The sequence below is a fragment of the Nothoprocta perdicaria genome, unplaced genomic scaffold (genome assembly GCF_003342845.1).
Source record: "Nothoprocta perdicaria isolate Ctin4 unplaced genomic scaffold, notPer1 scaffold_142, whole genome shotgun sequence".
Lineage (NCBI taxonomy): Eukaryota > Metazoa > Chordata > Aves > Tinamiformes > Tinamidae > Nothoprocta > Nothoprocta perdicaria.
In genome coordinates, this window is record NW_020454561.1 from 660,897 (window position 1) to 667,181 (window position 6,285).

The following is a 6,285-nucleotide window of genomic DNA, read 5'->3' on the forward strand; positions in this document are numbered from 1 at the left end:
ATTGTCCCAGTTCTTGAAGAGTCCGCCCACTTTCTTGAAGTTTTTTGCTTTGATGCTCCTTTTCCCCAGCACTCGACTGCCAGCACTGCTTGTCAGGCTCTGCTGATCATTGCTGGGGTCTTGAGCTGATCCAGGAAGTCCTAAATTGTGTAGAGATAGCAAACCTCAAGCTAGTATCCCAGTCTTCCCAGAGAGAGGATGCCAAGACCAAGAAGTCATAAATTACATGGAGTTAAACACTTAGAGCTGATATCGTAGTCTTCCCAGTGATAGGAGGCCAGGAATTTTTAAACTGTATGGCAACAATGTTGAGACAAAACACAGTCCRGAACAGTCTCTTACACTCTTGAAGTCACCTCTTCCCCAGACAGGGCAAGCCCCATTTCCTCGCCCTCAAGGAGCAAATGCTTCAGTCCCTGACCATCATGGTGGCCCTCTGTTGAACTCCTGATTTATGGATGTCTTTCTTGTAATGGAAAGTTTAAAACTGAATCAATATTTTGTATGTGGTCTAATGAATGTTGAGTAAATAAGAATGATCACTGATTTTTTTATATCTTGAGTGCTTCTCTTACACAGTCCAGGATGTCGCTGGCTTCCCTTGGTGACAGGGTACACTGCTGGCTTATGGTCTTGTTGCTAGAAGACTCCCCAAGTCTTCTTCTGCAGAGCTTCTCCCTAGATAGTCAGCCTGTATGATTGTAGTTCTCCCTTCCAAAGTGGACTTCATACTCATCCTTGCTGATTTTTTTGAGGCTTTTGTTGGGCGATTTCTCAAGCCTGTCTGTGTCTACTGGAGTGGCAGACTAGCACTCGAAAGTGTCTATTGTAAATCACCTCCTAATATAATACCTGCTATAATAGCAGGTAAAAATACCTGGGATGAAATAGGAAATAGAGCAAACATAAAAGTAATGCTGGATGTAAGTTTGTTGGTTTTATGCAAAGAAAAAATATATCAGCATTTAGAAGATGAGTTATGGTTCAGAACAATTATTACCTTCTTAATTGCCATGGATCACAGAGGAGTATTAGTAGGACGGCCTTCAGTAGATGATAATAAGATGTCATTATTCAGATATCTGGGGATGTGTCAGAACTGATCTGTTCATCTGAGGTCAAGTGAAAACCTTTCTCAGAAAGAGGGGCTTTAAGATAAGAATGTATGTCAGGGACTGTCTGTTATTACCACGCTATGTGGTATTCCTCATTCTAACTGCAACTTTCATATATTTTTCTGCATGTTACAGTATCTTATCTCCTTAAATATGAAGAAGATAAAATCCATTTAAATTGAAGAAAAAAGATAATATAATTATGATTAAAAACAATACGACTTTCATCATATCCTCTAACTGTGGCTGAACCAATACTGATACTTYGAATTTTCTGGAATATGCTGGTAAAATAGTATGGCTCATGCTTCCTCTCTGCAGAATGACTGTCACTCAACAGAAAATTACTAAGCTCTGCTATCACATTTTTGAGCTTTGTGTCAACTTGGTAATATCTCTTCACAAGCTGTTGAATGAAATGGTTGTTAAAAAACCCTGAGTAAAAAGAAAACCTGAATATAAAGACAGGTGAAGAGTTGAACACACCTCACATACWAACTCAGACAGTAACGAGCCTGGGCAAGAAGTGGCTTGTTATTGTRCTGTTGTACTACCAGTATGAAGCAAATTTTGATCTTTAACATGCAGATGAGAATGTTTTGAAGTAGGGCTGGAAAGCCATCTGGTGACAGCAGTACATTATGTGCTATGGTAGAACCCAGAAGCAAAACAGTCTAATGCTGTTGGAGTAAAATCTCTCTTCTAGCTACTTGTGCTTCTAATGTAGAATAGAAATGAATGTCTTGGATAACATCAAGAAGAGGGCTAGCCTTAGGCACCACATCAACCAAGTATGACAAGCATTGACTTGGCAGCAGAGAAACTGGACTAATCTCTCTCTTCCTGGCAGCAGGACCTGGGGAASAGGCAACTACTGGACTGGTCACCAAAATGCCTGCAAAGAAACTCAGAACTGTACAGATCATGAGAACAGGCATATCCTGAAGTGCCCATTTAATAAAAAATAAATGTTTTCCTCTAGGACTTGCTCTCAGCATGTATGTTTATTGCTAGCAGTTGCTAACAGGGGCAATAATATGTATCTTATCTTTTGTGCTTATCRCACAAAATCCTTGGCAAATAGTCTGCTAGTTGCAGAGTAATATGAAAAAATGGAATAGCTATTTTCTTAGCTATTATATTTCCACATCATTTTGAGTACATCTCCTCCTTCGTGTTTGCCTATGGGGTGCACAATTAGAGCATCACTTGAGGATTTATTCAAGAATAAATTTTAAGAGTCTTTGTATGCTGAGCCTTTTTTGGTCAAGTTCCTCCAGCTGCTTTGTTGCATGTATCAAATATGAAAGTCATTAACGTATTTAAAACATTCCTTTGCATAGGGGTTTATAGTGAGAGCTCATTTGTCATGAACTATGATACGCTGCAAGATAAACAACCTAAAATATGGCATAAATGTCAACATCTATACATGATTAATTAAAGGAATTATGGAGGAGAGATCTCAGTTGTGCTTGGCATATTCAAAAGTGCTGCCAATTTATCTAATGCCAAATAATACAAGATCAAATTATAATGCTGTGGTTCACTGAGCATGGTTGATTTAAATCATTGTTCATTCACCTAAGGCCTGTCATTTAATGTTTTTGTTGTTAGTGAAATGCATGACTTGGAGCCTAGCAATGCTTTTACAAAGAAAATCTGTTTATAAAACACAGTTAATTTTAAATATTTCAGTACAGGTACACTTGGGCCTACGATATGCTGAAAAGCCTACTAATTAGATCAGAGAATCACAGAATGGTTGAGGTTGGAAGGGACCTCTAGAGATCATCTAGTCCAACCCCCTGCTCCAGCAGGGACACTCAGAGCATGGGGCACAGGGCGGCATCCAGGTGGGTTTGGAAGATCTCCAGAGAAGGAGACTCCACAGCCTCCCTGTGCAGCGTGTTCCAGGGCTCTGTCACCCTCACAGGAAAGAGGTTYTTCCTCACATGGAGATGGAACTTCCTGTGTCATGAGATGGTTATTAAGTTAAAAGTCCTCCTTTTGTGAAGATTTATGACMGTTTAAAGAGGAGTTATATGTACTCTTTACCTTTCCCTTTTGGAAAAAAAGTTATAGTTTCAGAAACGCTGTGACTGCTCCAGAATAAGGCAAAGCAGAATGATTTTTATGCCTATCCTTATGCCATACAGACATAATAGAACTGACCAGCACAACTGCAAATTGATGGAAATAAATAATGTTAGTGTGGACACATACTTTATGCTACAGCATATTCATTAGTCCTGTTATTTGTGATAGCTGGATTAAACTAGGAATGCCTGCTGTTATGTAGACATGCTCGAAGGCCAAGATGCTCAGTCATCTTGCTGTGTTGTAGAAAGACGGAATTTCTAGCCACTAGGGAAAGTAATATGTTGTGGAAACAAACACTATATGTATATGTGTCAGGTGACTTACATGTAGGTATTGCTACCCACAGAAGTCAGTGGGTATTAATGTGCTTATTATAGTAGTGGTGTTATGGATGTGCTCTGGGGAAATTATCAGAAATAGTGGAAATGGCCTGGGGTGTYAGCTGCAAAAAGTGCTAGAAGGCAGAGTGTCCCTAGACCATGAGTTTGATTTYCTCTACCTTGTGTAAAAACTGGTGTCTGTGCTGTTTTGCAACATGAGACTGCAGTTGAAAACTGTAGTATGTCCATTCCTCACTCCATATCTGTTTGTCTGCATGGTAAAACAGTCTAAGAATAGCTGAGGTGACCTCCTGCCTGTCTGGTCTCACCCATGCTGAGAAATTGGTATCAAATTGGTATGACAGAACCTTATGCTTTTTTTACTTCTACACAAGCAAACAACCCGCAGTCAGCAGAGCTTATTGTGTTCCAGAAACCTTTTACCTGGTAATTCTTATGTTTTTCCACTGCAAATGAGGAACAAGCAAGAGTGGATGCCATCTGTGTTTCACAAYAGAGGAAAATAGGAAAATAGAAAAATTGCTGTTACTTCAGTTATAACAATTAATGGTAAATTTTTGGTCACCCAGAGATGCCAGTCCTGAAATGTCATTCATCTCCCTATTTTCTGTGTACTTGCTAACCACCCTTTTTTTTTTTCATTTTCTTTCTAAATGATATTAAAGGAATGTATATTTGTTTTAATGGATTTGCAGAAATTTGGATCTATCAGAATATATAGAAACATTAATTACAAAGTTTCATTTATGTATTGTAAATTAGAGCTGAAAATTAATTCTCAAGTTCTAATCTAAATGTATAGAACTCCTTTTTCCTCTTTCCCCAATACCTTTGGAAAATTGTGAAAACGTTCATTGTGACTCTCAGTGATAATTCTTGGTCAATATATCTAAAAGAGCAGAATAATTATAAGGGATTAAAAAGAATAAATGCATGTATTTATGTATGCCCAAAAAACACATTGTCTCCGGGATCTGGAAAAGAATCTTTCCCATTGCTATAAATGGCCACTGATACTGTTGAGCTACTTAATTGTGAAGWCTTTTTCTTCTAAAGATATGAAATCTAAAGATTTCATTCTCTAGAATCTTCTTCAGCAGAGTTTCATTTAAGCACTAGGTAGAGTAGGACTGGACCTAAAATTCCTGGTTATATGATGCTTTACTGCCTGCAACAAATCTGCGCATGATGAGAAAAATCTCTTTGCCCTTGACAGCTGAAACATCTCAGTGTTGAAGATTAGAGTAGCCTGGGCATTCAGGGGTTCAGAAACGAGTAATCAGTTTTAACTGGACAGACAACACTCATAGAGAGGCAAGTATGCTGTGTCCTGACCTCTCAAACACCATGCTGTGCTTTTCCATCTATGAGAAGAAAACGAATTAATGGAATTTCTGGAGTCAGTAACAGTTGGTCTTAATTCTTCAGTGATGTTCACATTAGAAATGGTTAAGTCCCTGTAAGTGTCTCTGGTGTTTGTTCTTCAAAGTGTGGATGTTGATTACTTTGTTAGTACCTCTTGACAGGGTTTTGTGATTCTGTGGTAATTACTTGGATAAATATGCAGGCAATATTTCAAACTCYATCCTTCCAATTCTGAATGAAAATGTCATAATCAAAGTTTTTCACATTACACAGAAGTTTGAGAATGATGCTTGCTCATTAGGGGTAATTTCAAGCAGATGCTATTTACAGCTGTGGAGATGAAGATGTCTGATAACTGCAAATTCTCTTTTACCTTGCATTTACATTTCGGTAATGACTTTCTGTAAACCACCAGATTTCTAGAGTAAAGTTGTTTGAAAGGGAAGGTAAAGAACATACACACAGAGTCCTCCCTCTTTAAATTTTTTTTTCCATCAGTGGAAGCGATATATTACACCCTTGTCCATTACGCTGTTTTCTATTTCAAGGAACGATGCTCATAGTTGTGACCTTAATAGGCTTGTCTTTTTCTATCTTGGAATACTCCTCCCAAATCCTTGTTTTTCATGTTTATAGTTTGATCCAGATGTAGTCATTTTGCCCACTGCATCAATCTAAATGCAAGAGTTGTCTTTTAAACTGATGTTGATTGAAATCATTTTTTTTTTCCCCTACGGAATTTTTATATCTTGTGTTATCATTGATGAGCAGATTGAAGTTGATTAGCAGATCCGCATTTTAGTAAGCAAATGTAACAGGTTGTTTGCAAAGGCAAGATAGAATTGCAGGGCTAGAGAGCATGGCTTCCTCAATGGGTCTTCCTCTTTCCTCCCTGGCTCCCACACCAGGGATGCTTGGAGAAAGTTGAGACAAATACAGTGCTTTTAGATTTTGCTGACTATAAAGAAGCGATCCTGAAGGCACCTATGAAGCCTTGGAGGTAACTGAAGTGTAGGTAGGTGATGGTAATAGAACTTGTTTTCTCCAAGGGTAAATCTGTCATAACTTGATATTGACTGCTTGAAGTGCTCTGACATTTAAAACAGAAATCAGTGAATATCCAGGTAGAAGATCTGACAGTGTGGTTTAAATTGACTGTCGAGACAAGGAATCTGCTTGAACTTATGGTGCAGACTATACTAGGGGAAGACATTTGTTGGCCATACACTGCTGGCCTACGTGCCATGCTGGTCCGACGTTCCTGTTGGCAGGAARAGTGTCCTGATGGAAATCAATAGGAAGATTCCAGAGATTTTGTGACTTTTTCCTGATTTCCTGCTCTCTATGTTCAGATAAGTGTT